Source organism: Nicotiana tabacum, chromosome 13 (genome assembly GCF_000715075.1).
Source record: "Nicotiana tabacum cultivar K326 chromosome 13, ASM71507v2, whole genome shotgun sequence".
In the NCBI taxonomy this organism is placed as follows: Eukaryota; Viridiplantae; Streptophyta; class Magnoliopsida; order Solanales; family Solanaceae; genus Nicotiana; species Nicotiana tabacum.
Window position 1 is genome coordinate 48,818,454 of NC_134092.1, and position 24,285 is coordinate 48,842,738.

General features: G+C 38.5%; 1 non-coding gene across 1 annotated transcript; it reads right to left on the bottom strand.

The window, feature by feature from the left end:
- Nucleotides 1–8,914: 8,914 nt before the first annotated feature.
- On the bottom strand, nt 8,915–9,021 carry LOC142168526 (small nucleolar RNA R71). The gene has a single exon (XR_012698381.1). It is a non-coding gene; the product is annotated as a small nucleolar RNA R71 (small nucleolar RNA).
- Nucleotides 9,022–24,285: the final 15,264 nt, after the last annotated feature.

Below are 24,285 nucleotides of genomic sequence, written 5' to 3' on the forward strand. Positions count from 1 at the left end.
TGTTACAAAGCTTGTTTTCATAAATAATGAATCCCATTTGGCTGACAATACCAGTTGTATAAAAACTAAAAAGAGCAAAACCCTTCTACCAAATACAAATTTTTTATTTTTCGACTTATGTTTAGAAGATCCAAGAACTTGTGAGAAGTAGGTGTCATAGTCTGTCAATTCCTTTAAGGTGTTGATGCCTCAGATCGACCAGCAAATCCGCCATAGTCTATCAATTCCTCCAAGGTAGGTGTCATCTCTATGTCGGTGCAACGACCCGGCCAGCCGTTTTAATTATTTTAGCCTCGATTCCCATATTTGATGTTTTACATATGTGTATTTCTAGTTACGCGACTTACCATAGTGATTGATTTGGTTTTGGGTTAGTTTCAGATTGATTTGGGATACTTAGTCCCTTGGTTGAAGACCTTAATTGTACGAGTTGATCGGAGTTTGACTTGTATGTAGATGATTCCAGAATGGAGTTTTGATGCTTTCTATAGATTCGTATGGTAATTTTAGACTTAGGCGTACGTCCAGATATTGATTCAGAGGTCCGTAGGTTGATTTCGTATTTTTTAGAGAAAGTTGAAAAGTTGAAGGTTTGTAAGGTTGATAGGTTTGACCAAGGATTGACTTCATTTTTATCAGGCCCAGTTTGTTATTATGGGAGTTGCTATAGGTCCGCTGTGTCAGTTGGGACTTGCATGCAAAGTTTGAGGTCATTCGGAGTTGTTTAGTCTTTTGCGGTGCAAGTTTTGAATTTGAAAATGTTCATTAGTTCATTATGCTTGAATTGGGGTGCGATTTATAGCTTTGATGTTGTTTGGCGTGATTTAATTCCTCGAGTAGGCTCGTGCTAATTTTTAGGACATGATGGTATACTTAGACAGGGCCTCGGGAGCCTCGGGAGTGTTCCAAAATGATTTTGGCTTGTTTTGAGACTTAGAGGTATTGTTGATCTGCTGAGGTCTGGTTCTTTGGCACTTGCGATGATTGGGCTGCAGGTGCGGCGCCGTAGAAGCGGCTGATTGGCCATAGATGTGCATTTAGGATAAGGGAGTTGGGTCTGTATGTGTAGACAATGATGCGCAGGTGCGCAACTGCGGAAGCAAAAATATTCCGCAGAAGCGGATTTTGGGCTAGTTGGCGAGGGATCGCAGGTTCGATGCATTGTCCGAAGAAGCGGAAGTGCAGGTGCACATTTTTATTCCGTAGAAGCGGAATTTCTGGTCCTTTAGTGGAGGCCGCATTTGTGTTGCTTAATTCGCAGATACGGAGCTGCAAATGCGATTGTTTGTCCGCAAAAGCGGAATTCATTAGGTTGAAATAGTTTGGATGAGGGTTTTATTTCATTTATCACAATTTGAGTTAGAGAGCTCGATTTTGGGAAATTTTGGAGGGGATTTTCATGATTTGGATCAGGGTAAGTGTTTTGTCTCGGATTTTTCCATTATTCATGATTCCATCTTTGTTTTTATCATTTAATTGGTGATTTGAATTGAAGAAATTAGGGATTTTTTGTAAAACCGTTTCAAAAATATTAAGTGATGATTTGATGGTCAATTTGAGATCGGAACTGGATGATTTTGGTATGATTCGAATTGTATCAGAATGGGTGTTCGGAATTTGTAAGTTTGGTTGGGTTCCGAGGCACGAGCCCGGGGATGACTTTTTGAGTTAACTTTTTGATTTTCATTAAAGATCGAATCTTTATTATCCTAAATTGCTTCCTATGGCTTTTATTTATGTTATTAAGTTATTTTGGCTAGATTCGAGTCGTCCAGAGTTGGATTTTCGGAGGAAGGGCTTATTAGTAGATTGATTTAGCTTGTTTGAGATAAGTATCTTGCCTAACTTTGTAGGGGGGGAGGGGACCTACCCCTTAGAATTGGGCTTGATTGTACTCTTTGTATGTTGTGATGAGTGTGTACACATACTTATATGTGAAAATTGACCAGTTTAGACTCTTAGGTTAGTTATAAGAATTTAATTAAAGTTGTTATTAATTGTTCTATCGTTCGTTTTCAAGTTTATTCTCACATGCTTTAATTGAAGTTTTTAATACATGTTCTAGTTTCCATTGTGGAGGTCACTCTTATATGCATTTGTTAGTAGTTCTTCTCACATGCTATTCTTTCCATTGTTGAGTTATTCTCATGCATTTAGTCGTAGTTTCTATTTCATGCTATCTCTTCCATTGTTAAGTGTATGTTATGCAATAGATTTTTAAGTTGCCATTTTATGGAAATACCTTCATCGTTGAGTTACTGAAGTTACAGTTGTTGAAACCTATTAACACGGTTGTGGTTGAAATTGTGGGTTATAGGGATACCTTTCCTTGTTGAGTTATTTCTCGTTCATGTTTTTGTTATAGAGATTCTTTAGAACATTGTGGTTAAGTCGTGGGCTATGTGTTGTGGTAACACTGGTATTATTGATTTTGGTAATATTGTGGCATATGGGCACATGTGGTGCAAGTTGATTAACGTGTTGTGATATTGATACGCATGCGGCGGTATAAGGATAGGGGTTGATGTGCATGCGGCGAGATAATGTGGGATTTACACACGTGTTGATGGTAAGGGAGTTACTTGAAGCCACGAGGTGAGATAAGTGGTCTAAAGTGTGTGTAGTTATTTTGTGAAAATCTTTTTAAAATATAAATGCAAGGCTCACGCGGTGATATAAGGAAGATTGTGAATATGACTTGTGAAATGTGAATATGAGGTGTGGTATCTCAGTTATGATTCTTGTTGTACATTCTATGTGAAAAAGACTTGTTGATTTGAACGGTTATTATCTTTCCTTCATTCGTTTTACTTGTATTTTAACTGTATTTGATCACTTGTTGCTCTTATCATATGTTCATACTTTGTTGACTTTCATTGCCTAAATTTCGTTGTTAGTGTTATATCAGCATTATGTTTGTTGTCATTTATTTCATTACTTTCTATTATTAGATTACATTAATATTCTATTCAGGTTTTCTATGTCTAGTAGGTGTCTTTACCTGGCCTCGTCACTACTATACCGAGGTTAGTATTGATACTTACTGGGTACTGTTGTGGTGTACCCTTGCTACGCTTTTGAACATTTTTGTGCAGATCTAGGTACTTTTGCTCGTGCTGGATGCCGGTGATTTGACCTAGGTTTTCCTAAGATTTCAAGGTATACTTTTTTGACGCTCGCAGGCCTCGGAGTCACCTTCTGTTATTGCCTTTGTTATTGTTTATCTTCTTAATATATTTTAGTAGAGCTTATGACTCTGTTCCATCGGTTTTGGGATTTGTATGACTATTGTTCCATTTTTGCTTTATGGTGTTATTTATTAGTTTAATTTAACATCTTAGTCATTATTTCTATTAAATTCTCATTGTGTGTTAAGCTTACCTAGTCTTAGAGACTAGGTGCCATCACGACATCCTATGGTGGAAATTTGGGGGCGTGACAAGTTGGTATCAAAGCTCTAGGTTCAAAGGTGCTACGAGTCATAAGCAGGTTTAGTAGAGTCTTGCGAAACGGTATGAAGACGTCTATACTTATCTTCGAGAGGCTACATAACTATTGGGAAAATTCCATTTCTTTAATTCATTATCGTGCGAATATGTTGATTTGAAATTTTGAGCCTTTGTCTTTCTATTCTCTCACAGGTGGTGAGTACACGTACTACTGAATTAGATGATTAGACACCCGCACACCCTGCTAGAGCTACGAGAGGCCGAGGCCGAGGGGGGCATGTGATGCAGCTAGAGCACCTGCTCGAGCAAAGACTGAGGAGCCACCAATAGCTCCGGTTGGGGGACAGGAACCCGAGGTGCCTATTGTTACCCTTGGACTCCAGGAGACTTTACAACATTTTCTGAGTATGTTTGACACTTTAGCTCAGGCAGGATTGATCTCGGTTGCACCAATAGTATCTCGTGTTGGGGGAGGAGCTCAGACTCCCATAGCTCATACCGTAGAGCTGCGAGTTCAGGTTGATAGAGTTCCGGGATTTATTCCAGCACAACCCATTATTCTGGTTCGTCCTGAGGTCAGGCCAGAGACATCCGAGGAGGAGCAGAGGAGACTTGAGAGGTTCAAGAAGTATGACCCTCCTACTTATAGTGGCGCAGTTACTGAAGTTGCGCAGGGTTTTCTAGAAAAGTGCCACCGTATTCTCCATACCATGGTTATTGTGGAGGTGAACGGAGTTGTATTTACTACATTTCAGCTGTCTGGAGAAGCATATAGGTGGTAGGAGGCTTACGAGGAGGGTAGTCCAACAGATGCAGCCCCACTCACTTGGGTTCAATTTTCATATATGTTTTTGAGGGAGTTTGTTCCCCAGACCCTTCGAGATGCATGGCACATAGAGTTTGAGCAGTTGCATCGGGGATTATGACAGTGTCAGAGTATGCCATAAGATTCAACAAGAGGGCTATGATAATGAGTTGTCTTAACATGTACATGTCTTGGTTTCTACAGTCAGAGAGTGAGTCCGCAGATTTATCAAGGGGCTCAGTTATGGTCTTAGATTCAACATGACTCAAGAGTTGGAGGTGGATACTCTATTTCAGTAGGTTGTAGGGATCGCTTGGAGGATGGAGAGTATACAGGGCTAGGAGAGGAATAATAGGGAGGCTAAGAGGCCTCGAGATTCTGAGAATATAGTGGTGCTCGCGCTCCAGTTTAAGCTCGTCATGGCGGAGGTTATGTGAGTCGACTAGTTCATTCAGCACTTCTAGCCACTCGCAATGCTCCGGGTATTCCGAGGTCTCAGGTCACCCATTATGCACAACAACTTTCCAGTGCACCTCCTACATTGGGTGCCTTCAGCAGTCAGTCTAGCCGACCAGGTAAGGTTCGAGTTTAGCAGCCACATCTGCCGAGAGGTTGTTTCGAGTATGGAGATACCAGGCATATGGTAAGGGACTGTCCCAAATTAGGAGGGGTGCACCACCACAGACTAAACAGGCTCCACAGATTCCACAAGATTCATAGACTATGGTTGCTTCTCCAGTTGTTGCTCCACCTGCACCACCGGCTAGGGGTGGAGGTCAGGCGGGTAGGGGTCATCATAGAAGGGGAGGCCATGCGCGTTTCTATGCTTTTTCTGGTAGGACAGAGGCAATCACATCAGATGCTATCATAACAAGTATTGTTTCGGTCTATCATAGGGATGAATTAGTCTTATTTGTTCTAGGTTCCACTTATTTGTATGTGTCATCTTCCTTTTCTCCATATTTGGATATATTTCATGATTCTTTGAGTGCTCTTGTATATGTGTCCATGCTTGTGGGAGATTCTATTATTGTAGACCATGTTTATCGGTTGTATCTAGTCACTATCGGTGGTTATGAGACCAGAGTTGATCTTCTACTACTTTGTATGGTGGACTTTGATGTGATATTGGGAATGGATTGGTTATCACCCTATCACACTATTCTGGATTGTCACGCCAAGACTGTGACATTAGCTATGCTAGTGTTACCGCATTTAGAGTGGATGGGTACATTGGATTATATTCCTAGCAGGGTTATGTCTTTTCTGAAGGCACAACTGATGGTTGAGAAGGGGTGCGAGGCATATCTTTCCTTCATGAGGTATGTCAGTGCTGATACTCCTACTATTGAGTCAGTTCCGGTAGTGAGAGATTTCCCAGATGTGTTTCCAGTAGACCTATTGGGCATGCCGCCTAATAGGGATATCGATTTTGGCATTGACCCAGTTCCAGTCACTCAGTCCATTTCTATTCCACCATATCGTATGGCACTAGTGGAATTGAAGGAATTAAAGGAACAGCTTTAGGAGTTACTTGATAATGGTTTCATCTGGCCAAGTGTCTCGTCTTGGGGTGCTCCGGTTCTATTTGTTAAGAAGAAAGACAACACTATGAGGATGTGTATTAGTTACAGCCAGCTGAACAAAGTTACAGTCAAGAACAAGTACCCACTGTTGCATATTGATGATCTATTCGACCAGCTTTAGGGTACTCGGGTTTTCTCAAAGATTAGTTTGAGGTTAGGGTACCATTAGTTGAAGATTCATTATTCAGATATTTTGAATACTCCTTTCAAGACTCGGTATGGTCACTATGAGTTTTTGTGATGTCATTTGTTCTGACCAACGCCCCAGCAGTATTTATGTACTTGATGAATAGTGTATTCCAGCTATATCTTGATTATTTTATCATCGTGATCATTGACCACATATTGGTGTATTCTCGCAACCGGGAGGATCATGAATAGCAGTTGAGGATCGTGCTCCATACCTTAAGGGAGAAGAAGTTATATGCAAAATTCTCCAAGTGTGAGTTCTGGCTTAATTCAGTGGCATTTTTGTTCATGTGATGTCTAGTGAGGGGATTAAGGTGGATCCGAAAAAGGTGGAGGTAGTTCAAAGTTGGCCCAGACCGTCTACTGCTACTAAGATACGTAGTTTTCTAGGCTTGGACGGGTATTATCGTCGTCTTGTGGAAGGGTTTTCATCCATCATAGATAATTTGACCAGATTGACTTAGAAGGGTGCTTCATTGAGGTGGTCCGACGAGTGTGAGAAAAGCTTTCAGAAGCTCAAGACTACCTTGACCACAACTCCAGTCCTGGTTTTACCTTGAGCATCAGGTTCATATACAGTTTATTGTGATGCTTCGTGGATTGTAATTGGGTGTGTATTGATGCAATAGGGTAGAGTGATTGCTTATGCTTCGTATCAGTTGAAGCCCCATGAGAAAAACTACCCCATTCAAGATTTAGAGTTGGAATCCATTGTCCGCACACTGATGATTTGTGATGGTAGGCTATGATCTCGTGTTTTAGTCGCTTATTACACTCTAATTGACTGCACTTTAATTGTGTTTGAGCTTTAATTGGTAGTATTTTGTACTTGTTGTGTGTTTTATGCTTCATAGGAGTGATTCCGAGTTATGTAGATATTGTGGAACAAATTCAAGATATTTAGAGCTTTGAAGTCTGAGTAAAAGCCCAAAGAATTAAGCCGGAATCGTGTTCGGGGGTCGACGATCACTTCTGGACGTCAAAAATCAAGGAAGAGGCAACAGCTGAAGAAATGCACTAATGCGACGCACAGGGCGATGCAGTAATGTAATTTTCTATCAGGAATTGACAAAGTTCAGAGGCTGGGTTTCTACGCACCCTGCTACGCACAGTGCGACGCATGAAAAGCAATAAGTTTGCAAATTTTCATATTTCGGCTAGGAAAGGGGGACTTCTTCTAGGCCCGACCCTACTTGGTATAAATATATGAAAAATGTTATTTTTTGTACTTCTGACATACTTTAGACCTAAGAAAACTAATGAAGAGTTGGAGGAGAAAAAACACAAAGATTTCATCATTTCTTCCCCACTCAAGACCCGAGTTTGATTTGAATTTATGTTTTCCTATACTTTTATTATATTTATGATTAATTATTCCATATCTATGGAGTAGTTCTCTTTAGGATTTGATGCATTTGGTGTATTGATGATTGTTTGTGGATTATAACTCTAGTTTTATGTATTAAAGCATTTTTGGATGATTTAACTATTGCATCTATATTCACTTGTTCATGTAATTGAGAGAGGCATAACTTGTGATATCTTTGTATTATATTGTTCATTGAGTTCATTAATTCTTCTTAGTAAACGAAAGTGGCTAGTTGAATTATTAATTAAAGCTAGTTAGGAGAATAATCGAAAGAGGTTTTCCTAAAGACCAATCCACTACGCATTCTTGCATATCTTCACGTGCTTAAATTGGTTCATCTTGTGAAGTTAAGACTTAATCGAGAGAGGAGTTTTTCTAAACGTTTGAACTAATAATTGAGTGAATTCAAGAGACTCACTTAAACATTAGAAGTGAATAATCTAGAGTTAGATCCCAATAATTATCTTGCACCTATCCCATCAAAACCCTATCTTCTCCCATTGATAACCTTCTTTGCTTTTTCCTTGTTGTGATTGTCATTAGTCAATAGCTTTAGACTCTTAGTTAATTTTAGTTATTAATAATATAAATCTCAATTATTGATTCTCCTGGATAGAAATCAAGCTAGAAACTATGAAAATATTGTTTTAACTCCAATCCCTGTGGATACGATATTATAATATACAATCTTTGACTAGCGAGCATATATTAAAGTGGTGTTTTGCACTCGTCAAATTTTGGCACCATTGTCGGGGATTGGCAATCCCTTTTTACCTTTGGTGTTCGTTGAATGTGCGATGGTTAGAGGTGTAGATTGGTGCATTGCTCGAGCTTCTGCGAAAGAAGTGTTACCATACGAGCCTGAGATAAAAAAAACAATTACGACTGCTGAGGATGGAAAGAAATATCACTGAGAAGTTAGAAAAGGTTGGGCAATCCTCAACCAAAGAACTTATGGTTGGAAATAGTGAGGATAATGTAGATTTGGCTGCGAGAGAAGCAGCCCAACGATGAGAACAAGCTGCATGGGATGCTGAAGAAGCAGCTATTAGAGATGCACAAATCATCTATGAAGAAGAGAGGGTCGTAGAATTGCTCAAAATCAACCCTTGGTGCAGACCAGTTCGGAAATATAGCTCCCATGCTTGGGAGACCACTTGGCGATTATTCTAGACCGGTCTACAATCAAGGTTTATCAAGTGTTAGACCACCTCCAATTGCAGCAAACAAATTCGATTTGAAGCAAGGGTTGCTTCAAACTCTTCAAAATTGATGTGTCTTTAGAGGGAATCCAAATGAAGATCCAAACACACATCTAATGGACTTCGAAGAGATTATGAATACCTTTCTATACAATGGTGTGTCACAATATGCGGTGTATTTAAGGACATTCCCCTTTTCTTTTAAAGATGATTCAAAACCGTGGCTTCGAAGCATACCCACAGGTTCGATTAGAACATGGGAGGAGATGACCAGAAAATTCCTTGATAAATATTTCTCCTCAGGAAAAAAGGGCAAGTTTAGAAGAGAAATCCATAACTTCTGCCAGAAAGATACTGAAACACTTTCTGAAGCATAGGAGAGGTTTAAAGAGATTGTTCGAAAGTGTCAACATAGAAAAATTAAAATCTGGATGCAACTCCAAAACTTTTGGGATGGATTGACATCGGCCTCACGTAGAACATTGAGCAATGCAGCTGGAGGCCCGTTGATGAAGAAGACTACAGAGGAGATAGTTACAATTCTTGATGAGTTATTTGAAGATGCAAATTAATGGCCCTCTGAGAGAGCAGAAAGAAGAAGATCAACTGGTGTTCACAGGTTGATGCTAACACATATGTGTAGGTACAGCTTGATGTTATGGCTAAAGAAATAAGGAAGCTAACTTTGGCTACAATATAGAGTGAGCCTCACGCAGCTTGTGATATATGTGAAAGAGGACACCCTACTCATGAGTGTCAAGCCTCAACTGAGGAAGTAAATGCTATGGGAAACTACAATTTTAATGCAATAGGTCAGAGGCACCCCGATATTTCATGGAGTTTACCTAGGGATACCGCGAATGCATGGTAACAAATAACCCTAGACCGCAAGGACAAGGAGTTCCAGCATTCCAAAATCAACCGAGGCTGCAATTTCAGCCTCAGCAACCCATTCAGTCTGGCATAGAAGATCTCATGAAGGCCTTCATTCTAAAAATTTATGAGAGGCTTGAAACTCATAGCACAGCTATACGGAAACATGGAGCATCTATCAAAGAAATAGGTACTGGTTTTCGAAACATGGAAAGACAGGTTGGGCAGCTAGCCACTCTATTATTTGAGAGGATTCCAGGAACTCTCCCCACTGATACTGAGAGAAATCCCAAAGAAACAGTGAATGTTGTGTCCTTGAGAAGTGGGCAATTGTTGAAGGATCCCACCCCAATCCAAAAAGATATGATAATTGCAAAAGAAAGTGAGGAGCAGCTGAAAAGTGATGATGAGAAGAAGAAGAAGAAGGAAGAAAAATCGAGAAGACAGAAACCTGAAGAGAGCAAGCATATGTCTGCTTTACCTTTTCCCCAAAAGCTATATAGAGAAAAGCTGGACAAGAAATTTGAGAGATTTCTAGATGTGCTAAAATAGGTTCATGTAAACTTACCATTCACATAAGTGCTATCACAAATGCCTGCCTATGCCAAATTCTTGAGGGAGATCCTGACAAAGAAGAGGAAAATAGATGAGACCTTGGTGGTGAAGCTCACAAAGTATTACAACGCGATATTGCAAAATAAGCTCCCACAAAAGTGTGGAGATCCAAGGAGTTTTACTATACCTTTCTCTTTAGGCTCTATTAATTTTGATAAGTCTTTATATGATTCTGGTGCCTCAATTAATTTAATGCCTCTATCTATTTACAGGAAACTAGAGAAAGAAATTGGAGAGATAAGGTCTGCACCAATATCTTTGCAGTTGGCAGACCAAACTACTTTAATACCCGAGGGGATAGTGGAAGATGTGTTAGTTCGGGTGGATAAGTTTGTATTTCCTGTAGACTTTATAGTGGTGAATATGAAGGAGAACAAAGAGGTTCCCCTCATCCTAGGAAGACCATTCTTAGCGACGGGTATATCTATATTAGATATACACGAGAGGAAACTCGTGCTTAGGGTGGGTGAGGAGACTGTGACTTTTGAGATGAATGTAGAAAGGGGGCACTGAGTGAAGGAAGATAAGTGTGGGGTGTATCCCAAAAAGGCTAAGAAAAAGTTATCTTCATGGATGTGCGCATTATTCCGAAGCCAGGGAATGGAGCCCGACTTCGACTCACACCCCGACTAGATATTCAGAGAAGTTTCCTTTACCTTATATTTTTTAATTGTATGTCATGAGGACATGCCACAACTTAAAGTATAGGGTGGGGGTATGTTGTATGTATGTATGTATATTAGTTTTAGTATTTTTTTTGTTTTGTTAGTTTTGGTAGAGATAAAAAAAATTTTAAAAAATCATAAAAATTTAAAAATTTTCGATTTTTCTAATGATGGATATCATTCGACAGTTTCTTGAAGGATCAAAGTCGAAAGAAAAGGACAAAAAGATTTTCTGGTTTTAGGTAGTGCATTAACTCCCCCTTGGTTTTTCTTTGTACCGCGGTTCTTTTCCAAGAGTTCTTTTTAGGCAAAATGGCCTCCGGGCCACCTACACTTGTACCCCTTTGTCAACCTGGTAAATGAACTTACAAGTTTCTCATTTAAACACTTGTACTTGGCGAAATGAGTACCAATAAATACCTTTGATCAATGACCAAGTCTATGTGGCAACAATATGTGTGACGTGGCAATAGTGTGTGCATATCACGCAAATCAGACGTGTGAAAGTTGTTTGCATAAGTAATTAAAAATGAAAAGAAAAGATAAAAAGTGAAAACAAATTAAAAAAATCTCAAATATCCACCCGATACCCCATCTCCCATCCCCTTCCCCTTTCTTTTCTTTTCTTTCCCCCCGACATAAGGTTGCAGAAGTTCTCTTCTCTCAGTTCCATGGATAAATATTATCTTCCTGCCCTTCATGTGGGATTATTACTTGTCCTATTTCATCTCTTTTTGGCTAAAATATTCAGTGGTAATGAACATTGTCGTGTCCTTTTGTTTCTCTTTTTCATTCCTTTTCATCTCCATTAGAGGCTTTCAAGCTCTTCACTGTACAACAATGGTGCACCTATTCTCCATAAAAGTACTTCAAATAAAACAATGGTCTCGCTTCCCAAACATCATAATATCTCCTAGATCTACTAACCTATGTCTCCTTCCCCATTAAAACTGCTGAAAAATACCTAAAAACACATCAACCTTGGGAATCAAAATAGACAGCCATTTTTCTTCATTAAAAGCTTCACTGCAAAAAATTAAAATGAATATTATCTTTAATTTTTTCTTGTTTGAGGGATTGTCCATGACAAATAAAAACCATCGGCCTTTTAATGCTGACTCGTTGATGCAATGGCTAATTTTACTGATTTAGGAGGTCTTTTAAGAGGACGATTTTTAAGATGAAGAGAATGGAAAAAATAATTAATGATGACTGAGTATTGAATATGGTGGAATGGTGGTGGACCGGCAGGAACTTTGACAATGAAGAAGAAGACAAGAAATTGATTTTTTTAAAGAGGAGGAAAATAAAAATCTGGTAAAATGATTTTTTTTAAAGTAGGACCCCACAGATTACACATATCAAGGAATAAAAGGCTTAGTATATGATATGTCAGTCATGTCACAGTGAGTGAAGGACACCTTCAGTCGGATGTATTTATTAGTATTCAGTTCATCAACTAGAGGTGTCCAAATAGAAAAAATAAAAGTTTGTATACCGGGATGACAAACCGGTACAAGTTTAAGTGGCTAGAAGGCCATTTTGCCTTTTTTTTAACCAGGTGTAGTTAGTTTTTATTTTTATTGGAGTAGGAAGCCTTGTTCTATGAATTTATTTGAAGGCAATATCTCTTGACTTTATTATGCCTTGAGAATAGTGAGTGTTTTAGTTGTGATGTTACGGCTCAGTTTTTGACTCTTGTATAAGTACCTTAAATTGTATGATCTTAACATTGCTTAACTGCTTTGACTAGAGTATCTTGATGAGTATGATCCTGAGTGAGTTATGTGCCATGTGTGTGTAAGGTTTGTATATTCGATGCATTGCTTTTGATATATAGAACTTTCCCCATGTGTTTGCAAAGCGAAATAGTTGCTTTATTCAGTATTAGAAGTGATATAGGTGTTTCTTTGTTGAGCCAGTTATATATTTACCCACCTAATTGTTATGTATTGTAGTTAATCCCTTTGAGCCTGTAATCCTGTTTCTTTGGCAACCACATTACAAGCCTTAACCATCTATTTGAATTGACCATCTATTTGAACCTTTAACCTCTCGTGAGCACTTGAATTTGTTATGAATTTTGTAAAAGTTAAAGTGTGGGGTGTTGGTTTGGCTTTTGAGTGGAGCTATTGAAATAGGAGAAAGGTGCATTGTTTTGAAAACGTAAAAGCCACTTGAATTGAAAAAGAAAAAGAAAAAAATAGTTGTATTGTTGTAAAAAATATTCCTTGATCGTGGTAACTCTTGATGTATGTGTGCTTAAAGAAGTAGGGAGTTAATGTATATTGATGTGAAGGTGGAGTTTTGGCTTAACATAAGTATGCGGTTTTGAACAATGAAATGTATGTATTAAAGTGCTTAGGGAGGTGTAGTCACTCTTATTTCTAAATGTATCATACCTGTCCCGCAACCTACATTACAACCAATGAAAGTCCTATTTGATCCTTGACTGAATGAGCTCAATTATTAGAGTAGTACACTACAGGCAAGCCTATGGTACGTCTTTTGTGGCATATGAATGTTGCTTCTGAGAGTAAACGAATTCTTTCTATCTTGAGTTCCTAATTATTCTTAATTTCTATTGTACTTGGAACTACTCTCTATTGTTGTGTGAGGACAATTTATTCATGAAGGAAAGGTAATTCTTGACCTCTATGTTAGAGTAGGTGAGCGGGTTATAAATAATGTACGGTGCTTGTGAGTCAAATATTGAGGCGAGGATGTTACGGTATTGTGCTTAATCTATTTTAATTATTCTTGGTGTGATGAGTTAGGAGAGTTGTTTATAAAGGTTGTGTCTATATCAAGTGTAGTTTTATTGTTCGAGGACAAGCAATGGTTTAAGTGTGGGGTGTTGATGGTAGGCTATGATCTCGTGTTTTAGTCCTTATTCCACTCTAATTCACTGCACTTTAATTATGTTTGAGCTTTAATTGGTAGTATTTTATACTTATTATGTGTTCTATACCTTATAGGAGTGATTCTGAGTTATGTAGATATTGTGGAATAATTCGAGCTATTTGGAGTTTTTAAGTCAGAGTAAAAGCCCAAAAGGATTAAGGCGAGATCGTGTTCGGGGGTTGAAGATGTCACGACCCAAACCTATGGGTCGCAACGAGCACCCGATACCTTACTTAACCGAGTACCAACATAACATATCTTTCTTATTGTATTTCTATTGGCAAATGGGACAAACGGGCTGTCATGGGCTAACCAGAATAAACATAGAGGAATACTCAATATAAGACGAATCCAACCTGATATAAAAACTTATACATGTGATATATGGGCCTATAAGGCCAACATGATTATTTGTAAACTCATAACATAGTCCGGCAAGGCCATACAAGCATTCGTATACATGACATCTGTCTACAGGCCTCTAAGAGTACATACTTATCACAAAGGTCGGGGCAGGGCCCCGCCATACCAAACAATACACGTCTAAATCATACTGACCAAACAAGCAACTCCGGAGCAGATGGAGCGCACCAACATCTTCCGCTGATCTAATGACCTACTTGGAGGACTCTCGACCTGTCTATCGGAACCTGCGGGCATGAAATACAGCGTCCCCAGGAAAAAGGGACGTCAGTACAAATAATGTACCGAGTATGTAAGGAATGAAAATCAGTAAATAATAGACATGAGAAAAACATGGAGTAACAGACTCGACATGTACGTCTGCATAGCTCTGTGAATTATTTTATTTTTATAATGTCATGCATATGCGTATAAATGTCATGTCATGCATTGGTATATGCATTCATAATATTATCAAGCCTCTGAGGGCATCCCATCATATTATTTCGGCCACTGTGGGCAAATCATCAACGTATACTAGCTGATCAAGTGGTGGTGCGTATATAACGCCATAACCTTTTTCCATATCCCATATACATATAATATATGTGTATATAACGCCATCTGGTCATGGATCAATGTACATGTATAAATGCATGAAATGCATAAGAATTACGTTCTTAAGATTTCTTGGATTGTCATAAAATCAATATACCTTTCGGATAAACTTTATCAAATACATATCTTTCTGAGACCCATGAACAGAAGATATAATAATAATTCACATGGGGAATCTATAACATAGACACCCCTAATACTTCTATGAATAGAGTCATTTATGAAAATTGCGCGTTTACTCGTTTCATTTGTATCGTATGGATCATGCCAAAAAGAAAGAAGGGATAGCCTTAACATACCTGAAGTTTTGAAAAATCCGTATGATATTATTGAAAAAGATTGTACAGTACTCCTTTAGAAGCGCAAAATTTTACGTTGCTATGGTTCTAACAATTCTCGTTGGAATTGTTTGGTTGCAAGAAGTTTGGTTGAAATCTTGTAAGAATTGCTTGAAGATCCTGTCTTGCATAAGACTTACGTTTGAGACAAATGTTTGTAACGTACAAACACTCACGTTTTTGAATGCACATAGAAATGGATTTGTGACTTTATTGAATTGGAGAAATCTTCTAAGACTTTTTACTGAAGAACGTTACCATTTTCACATACTTTGTGATTTTAGAACTTTTATGGCTTAGACAAGAATTTCTTTAAAAGTGACACCTAGCAAGGTTATCTAAGAGTCACTTAAAGACTCTTATGCTGCTGCCACGTTTTGGGAGGATATCCTTATCCAATAATTAACCATCAATCCTCTTACTTAATTGTTAATCTCCCATTATCCAATAATTCATATAATTAAGAATTATCTCTAACTACTTAAAATACTACTCACTTTTAATACCCTTTGTACACCTTAATATCATGGTCATGTAGTACCTTGTATGGCACTAATCCATAAATACTGGATATTATAGCTCGGACAATATTTTTTTTCCAAATCGATAATCTTCAACGAAACTCATTATCTTTGTTTCGTTCACCCTTTAACCTTCACGGAACTTTACTTATCGCGTGTTATAAGTAGCATAAATGCTTATAACCTCAAAAATAATCTCATCCCCGAGTCTACGTCGATTAACTTACGACGAAGCTTTTACGTACGAAAATGCGGGATGTAATATCTCATTTTTGAGCTTTCATCAATTTACTTATGGAATATTTTTACGTATGAAAACATGGGGTGTAACATCATTCCCCCCTTTGGAACATTCGTCCTCGAATGTTAACTGATGCACTTATCATTCTCATAACCCATAGCTTTTGCGAATACTTTAATATTCTTCTAGCCATGTTGGCAACTATTCTTTGAATAAATCCAAAGTTTAGGGTATTCCCCCCTTTAGTCCTCTTTCTCATACCACGACTTGTGGTCTAGATCTTTCTAATCTCGTAACTGTTGCTACCTCATGTCATGCAGCCTGTATGACTCTGACTTTGTAAGTGCGCCAATGCGACTCTTCTCTTCTTTTCCTTCCAGCTTTTAGCCAATCTCTAGGCCTCATTTTGTAAACATATACAGAGCTTGACAAGATGTCCCTCTGGGCATCTATAGGTATACTTGAAGTTCTTCGCTCGGTACCCTTTTTTGATCTTACGAATATTGCTATATCTTATTTCATAGGTCCGCTTATCCGTTTGAGCACTTTTGTCACTAACGACGCCGCTATCATTCCTGGATACTGAATCCCCACACTTCTAGCTTTCTATCCACAGTACGGACTATTCCCAACCTTCTGCATTTAAGTATCTCGTACGTTGTTCACTTTTACCTTACTTACCTTAAAATCTCACATCACGTCTTCTGTCTCTTTCATAACCTCCCTTTCACATAGGTATAATTCATATCCACAACTTGAAGCTTTATTATAATACTTGCACCTCTGGTGCACACACAATCTGGTGGGAGCTTCATATTGACTTCTTATAAGGATGGTACATTTCTAACTAGCTTTATCGTAGAGCCGTTATAGAATATGGTTATTGTACTATCTCTCTTGTATTTAAGAGTGATCTTGCAATGTTCTCAATTAGACTCTTGGTCCAATAATCAGACTCCTGATTTACTGAGTTGATGTAACTCTTTAGTTTTCTCTTCCTTCTTATCAGCCTTCATGTAGGCTTAAACTATCTTCCGATATGTGGCTCCTGGGATTAGTTATTACTTTATCCTTTTCTAGGCGCTATGGACTATCCATGACACAATCTTCTAACAATTACATCCTTTGTTTATGCCCTGGGCTCAATTCTTTCTTTTACTTATACCGAAGTCTTCTACGGCTGTATGATTGTCACATATGTGCTGCATGGATAATACTCTGAAATCTTACGTGCATTCATAACGTAACTCACTCTGGATCACTGATCGAATAATTCCTTTCGTTCCTTCTCCACTTTCTTTAAATGTAAGCAATTACTTTTCCTGGTCGTTTTTCCACTTGTTGCATATATACTTGGCTTATCTTAGTTCCCACACATGCCGATATTTTCATGCAACTCATATGATCTCGAATATTACTTTTGATTTTTTCTTCCCATTCCTTAGCCACGGTAGGTACCACTTCCTTATGGAGAGCATATAATGTTGTTGTGAGACTGTTGTTACAAGACCATTTCCTCCTTAGGTTACTGAGCTTAGGTTGAAGCCTTCTTCCTTACTTCCTCAGCTAGTCTTTCATTGTAGTATTTAGGGAGGATCCTCTGATTCTTATAAAGATGTATGCTTATCACATCGTATATCCGATGGAATTTTTTGATGTCCTTCCTTGCCTATAATTACCCGTAGTTACTTACCTCCACACCCTTGTGCTTGTAGGGTTGCTTGTGAACTGATATTTTGACTGTCTTCCCAGTGGGACGCTCTTTTATTTTCGTAACACTCATATGGTACCTTCGCTACCCCAACTCCTATCTGAATATTTCTCAAGGATCACAATGTCGTATCTGCGAGACTGAATTCCCCATATTGGGGTTCACTATGTTCATCTTGCACAGTCTATTGATTTGTCTGTGTCCTCTTGTTTAACCATAACTAGGCTCTTCCTGGATCAACTACTAACTACTCATTGGCCCATTCTCATATCAATATTCCGCGTAATTTTTCTTGGGTTATTTCCTTTGCATTAACTTACGTCTCGCACTGGCTCCTTATTTATCAATAACATCTCGGGCAGGGACCCTTACTTCCTTTCCTTGACGCCGTGTTTGCATAATGTTCTAGAATCGTAGCATATCTGTATGCTTTGAATAAGTGCAATCTCATCCCTTTTTCATTTTTTTTTATCGCATTCTTCCCTTACCATTCCATAATTACTAGAACCACTTAATTCTGACTTAATACCACATCACTCCATATTCCCCCCTTTAGAGGAGTACTAAGATTTAGTGTTACGATGATCTACGTATAGATGTTTTACCCTCTCATCTTTGGCACCTTTTCACATCATCGATGATCCTTGCTCGCCCCGTGGTAATCCTTATGTACCAAGGATAACAAAATTCCTCACTCGCGAGGGTGACACTTAGTGTAATTGGAACATATAGTCCCTTATTCTTAACTTTACTCACCTTGCTTTCTTTAGGTAAGCGTCTTCCTGAATGGCCTTTAAAGGGTATTCTTCTATCGTCCATTCTATTATCGCCGGAACGAAATCTAAAATTCTTATGATGTTGACCATTATCGAATCATTCAGTCCCTAATTCATGTTTAGTTTATCTTGTTCACCAATCCATACAGATTTCTTATTACTCTAGGGTATAATTTTTTCTTTTGGTAATCGCGTTGGAGTCACGAACTTATTTCTCGAAATGAGGATACGACTTTATGGCCTATACTCTTTTATTGCCTTAAGGCTTGTCACCTCTCGTCCTTTCCTTCACCTGACTATAGACTTTGTAATACTGTCATCTTTTTGATCTACCATTGTCATCCATGTATCACATTTTACTCATAATGCTTCATTAACTCTCTTCTTATTTCCCGCAAACATTTATGTCTTATCACTTTATTATGAAAACTCGAACAAGACATTCTTTTGCTTTTAGCTTCCCTTGCTCCATCTACTGGCTCCTCGAATTGCCTAACATTCTCTTTCTACCATGGATGGGAGCCACACTAAGGTAATATTTATCCCTTCCAGGCTTCCAGTTCTTATCTTTGTAGTACTCATATCTAACTGTACTATTTTAGAGTGCACCATCGAGGTGTCTCACAAGGAGATCCATTACCACGTTTGCTCTATCCTTCAAAAACGTCAACTAACTCTACCAATCCATCCACTATTTTGGATTACTCTATCCCCAGCCGGATCCTGATAACTCGTCCTTCTCTTAAACTATGTCTGTTAGTTTCCATAGGGCATAACTGAGATCGGTGTGGCCGATTGTACATACATCTGTCACTGTTGAAGGTAACTCAAAATGCTTATAACTCCCTTCCTGAATGGTAAATAGTGATAATCTTTATTAACTGGATACCTCGTACCTTTTTTCATCTTGCTTCTTTTACTTCTTGAAACTTGTATTTGTCTTCTGAATCTCTCATTGTCTTTCACCATAAAGGTGGATAAATATTCTTGCCTTAAGGTTCCTTATCAAGAGGCTTACAGGTCTTAGTATACACATGATCTGCTGAATACCTCATATTTATCCATCATAAGCATGATGCAAAAATTGAGTTCCTCTGACTCATCTCTTCCACAACTATATCTCTTGCCAGCCGTCTTTCTGGATGTAGGAATCGTTGCATTACGAATAAGATAGAGTTTAGGAAATTGAGTTCTTACAACTGAGCTCTACCACATGATCTAGAGTAAGAAGAAAGAGTGACAATCCTAAAGGCCCTGTAGCCTCCTGCTTATAAGTGTGGTGCACGACACAGCCATAAACAAGACTCTACTAGACACAGCTTGTAGACTCCCTAGGACACAACTACTCTGATGCCACTTTTGTCACGACCCAAACCTATGGGCCGCAACGAGCACCCGGTACCTTACTTAAATGAGTACCAACATAACATATCTTTCTTATTGTATTTTTGTTGGAAAATGGGCCAAACGGGCCATCATGGGCTAACCAGAATAAACATAGAGGAATACTCAATATAGGACGACCCCAACCTGATATAAAAACTTATACATGTGATATACGGGCCTATAAGGCCAACATGATCATTTGTAAACTCAAAACATAGGCCGGCAAGGCCATACAAGAATTCTTATACATGACATCTATCTATAAGCCTCTAAGGGTACATACTTATCACAAAGGTTGGGGCAGGGCCCCGCCATACAAAATAATACACGTTTAAATCATACTGACTAAACAAGCAACTCCGAAGCAAATGGAGCGCACCAACATCTTTTGTTGATCTGATGGCCTACTTGGAGGACTCTCGACCTGTCTATCGGAACCTGCGGGTATGAAACGCAGCGTCCCCAGGCAAAAGGGATGTCAGTACAAATAATGTACAGAGTATGTAAGGAATGAAAATCAGTAAATAATAGACATGAGAGAAACATGGAGTAAAAGACTCGACATGTACGCCTGCATAGCTCTGTGACTCATTTTATTTTTATAATGTCATGCATATGCGTATAAATGTCATACCATGCATTGGTATATGTGTTAATAACATTATCAAGCCTCTAAGGGAATCCCATCATATCATTTCGGCCACTATGGGCAAATCATCAACATATACCAGTTGATCAGGTGGTGGTGCGTATATAATGCCATAACCGTTTCCCATATCCCATATACCCATATATATATAATATACGCGTATATAACGCCATCTGGTCATGGGTCAATGTACATGTATAAATGCATGAAATGCATAAGAATTACGTTCATAAGATTTCTTGGATTGTCATAAAATCAATATACCTTTCGGATAAACTTTATCAAATACGTATCTTTCTGAGACCTATGAACAGAAGATATAATAATAATTCACATGGGGAATCAATAACATAGACACCTCTAATACTTCTATGAATAGAGTCATTTATGAAAATTGTGTGTTTACTCGTTTCGTTTGTATCGTATGGATCATGCCAAAAAGAAAGAAGGGATAGCCTTAACATACCTGGAGTAGGAAAAAATCCGTATGATATTTTTGGAAAAGGTTGCACCGTACTCCTTTAGAACCGCAAAATTTTTCATTGCTACGGTTCTAACAATTCTCGTTGGAATTGTTTGGTTGCAAGAAGTTTGGTTGAAATCTTATAAGAATTGCTTGAAGATCCTGTCTTGCATAAGACTTACGTTTGAGACAAATGTTTGTAACGTACAAACACTCACGTTTTTGAATGCACATAGAAATGGATTTGTGACTTTATTGAATTGGAGAAATCTTCTAAGGCTTTTTACTGAAGAACATTACCATTTTCACATACTTTGTGAATTTAGAACTTTTTATGGCTTAGCCAATAATTTATTTCAAAGTGACACCTAACAAGGTTATCTAAGAGTCACTTAAAGACTCTTATGCTGCTGCCACGTTTTGAGAGGATATACTTATCCAATAATTAACCATTAATCCTCTTACTTAATTGTTAATCTTTCATTATCCAATAATTTACATAATTAGGAATTATCTCCAACTACTTAAAATACTACTCACTTTTAATACAATTTGTACACCTTACTATCATGGTCATGTAGTACCTTGTATGGCACTAATCCATAAATACCGGGTATTATAGCTCGGACCATATTTTTTTCCAAATCGACAATATTCAACAAAACTCATTATCTTTGATTCGTTCACCCTTTAACCTTCACGGAATTTTACATATCACATGTTATAAGTAGCATAAATGCTTATAACATCAAAAATAATCTCATCCCCGAGTCTACGTCGATTAACTTACGACGAAGCTTTTATGTACGAAAATACGGGATGTAATATCTCATTTCCGAGCTTTCATCAATTTACTTATGGCATATTTTTACGTACGAAAACATGGGGTGTAACAGAGGATCACTTCTGGACATCAAAAATCAAGAAAGAAGCAACAGTTGAAGAAATGCACTAATGCGACGCACAGGGCGACATAGCAGTGTAATTTTGTGTTAGGAATTGACAAAGTTCAAAGGCTGGGTTTTTGTGGTCTGACAAGAAAAAGCACTAATGCTACGCACCCTTCTACGCACAGTGTGATGCATGAAAAGCAATAAGTTTGCAAGTTTTCCTATTTCGGTTAGGAAAGGGAGACTTTGTCTAGGCCCGACCCTACTTGGTATAAATACATGGAAAACATTATTTTCTAGACTTTTGACATACTTTAGACCTAAAAAAGCTAAGGAGGAGTTGGAGGAGCAAAAGCACAAGGATTTCATCCTTCCTTCCTCACTCAAGACTCGAGTTTGATTTGAATTTATGTTTTCCTATACTTTTATTATATATGTGATGAATTACTCCATATATATGGTGTAGTTCCCTTTAGGGTTTGATGGATTTGGTGTATTGATGATTTCTTGTGGATTATAACTCTAGTTGTATGTATTGAAGCGTTTTTGGATGATTTAACTGTTGCATCTATATTCACTTATTCATGTAATCGAGAGAGGCATAACTTATGATATCTTTGCATTATATTTTTGGTTGTGTTCATTAATTCTTCTTAGTAATCGAAAGAGGCTAGTTGAATTATTGATTAAACCTAGTTAGGAGAATAATCGAAAGAGGTTTTCCTAAAGAACAATCCACTACGCATTCTTGCATATCTTCACGTGCTTAAATTGGTTCATCTTGCGAGGTTAAGACTTAATCGAGAGAGGAGTTTTGCTGAACGTTTGAACTAATAATTGAGTAAATTCGACAAACTCACTTAAACATTAGAAGTGAATTGTCTAGAGTTAGATCCCAATAATTAACTTGCAACTATCCCATCAAAACCCTGTCTTCTCCCATTGATAACCTTCTTTGCTTGTTCCTTGTTGTGATTGTCATTAGTCAATAGCTTTTGACTCTTAGTTAATTTTAGTTATTAATCATATAAATCTCAATTGTTGATTCTCCTGGATAGAAATCAGGCTAGAAACTACGAAAATATTATTTAACTCCAATCCATATCGATACGATATTATACGATACTATCTTTGACTAGTGAGCATAAATTAAAATAGTGTTTTGCGCTCGTCAATTTGGAGGCACTATATCTACGGCATGTCTTATGAGGTATGTACAGATCATCGGAGTCTACAACACTTGTTTAGGCAAAAGGGTTTGAACTTGAGGGAGCGAAGGTGGTTAGAGCTATTAAAAGACTATGATATCACCATTCCATATCATCCCGGGAAGGCCAATGTTGTGGCCGATTCCTTGAGTAGGAAGGCTGAGAGTATGGGTAGCCTTGCATATATTTCAGGTTGTTAGAGACCTAGAGCATTGGATATTTAGGCTTTGGCCAATCTATTCGTGAGATTGGATGTTTCGGAGCCTAGCCGGGTTCTTGCTTGTGTGGTTTCTCGGTCTCCTTTGTATGAGCACATCAAGGTGCATCTGTATGTTGACCCCCATTTGTTTGTCCTTAAAGACAAGGTGCAGCACGGTGATGCCAAGGAGATTTTTATTGGCGATGATGGGGTGTTGAGGATGCAGGGGATGTATATATCCAATGTGGATGGGTTTTTTGAGTTGATTCTAGATGAGGCCTAGAATTTGCGGTATTAAATTCATCTGGGTGCCACTAATATGTATTAGGATTTGAGACAGCACTACTGGTGGAGAAGAATGAAGAAAAACATAGTGGAGTATGTGGCACGGTATTTGAAATTCCAGCAGGTGAAATATGAGCATTAAAGACCAGGTGGTTTGCTTCAGAGACTTGAGATTCAAGAGTGGAAGTGGGAGAGTATCACCATCGATTTCGTGGTTGGACTCCTACTGACCTTGAAGAAATTTGACGCGGTGTGGGTTATTGTAGATAGACTGACCAAGTCTGCACATTTCATTCCGGTTGTGACTACCTACTCTTCAGAGCAGTTGGCTCAGATCTATATCCGTGAGATTGTTCGTCTTCATGATGTGCTAGTGTCTATCATCTCCAATCGAGGCACGCGGTTCACATCACATTTCTGGAGATCGTGCAGCGTGATTTAAGCACACTGGTCGACCTGAGCACAAAATATCATCCTCAGACAGATGAGAAGTCCAAGCGCACCATTTAGATCCTAGAGGATATGCTACCTGCTTGTTTTATGGATTTCAGGGGTTCATGGGATCAGTTCCTACAACTTGCAGAGTTCACCTACAACAACAGCTACCAATCAAGTATTCAGATGGCTCCTTATGAGGCCTTATATGGGAGGCGGTGTCGTTCTACAAATGGTTGGTTTGAGTCAGGAGAGGCTAGGTTATTGGGCACTGATTTGGTTCAGGATGCCTTGGAGTAAGTCATGTTGATATAGGATCGACTTCGTACTACACAGTCTAGGCAGAAGAGTTATGCCGATCGAAGGGCTCGTGATGTAGAATTTATGGTGGGAGAGAGGGTTTTTGTAAGGACCCATAAAAAATTAAACCAAAAAAAAAACTCGGGGTTTCATGGTGCCAAGATAGATCCCTGCGTTATATTAGTAGAAATTCTTCGCGGCGAGCA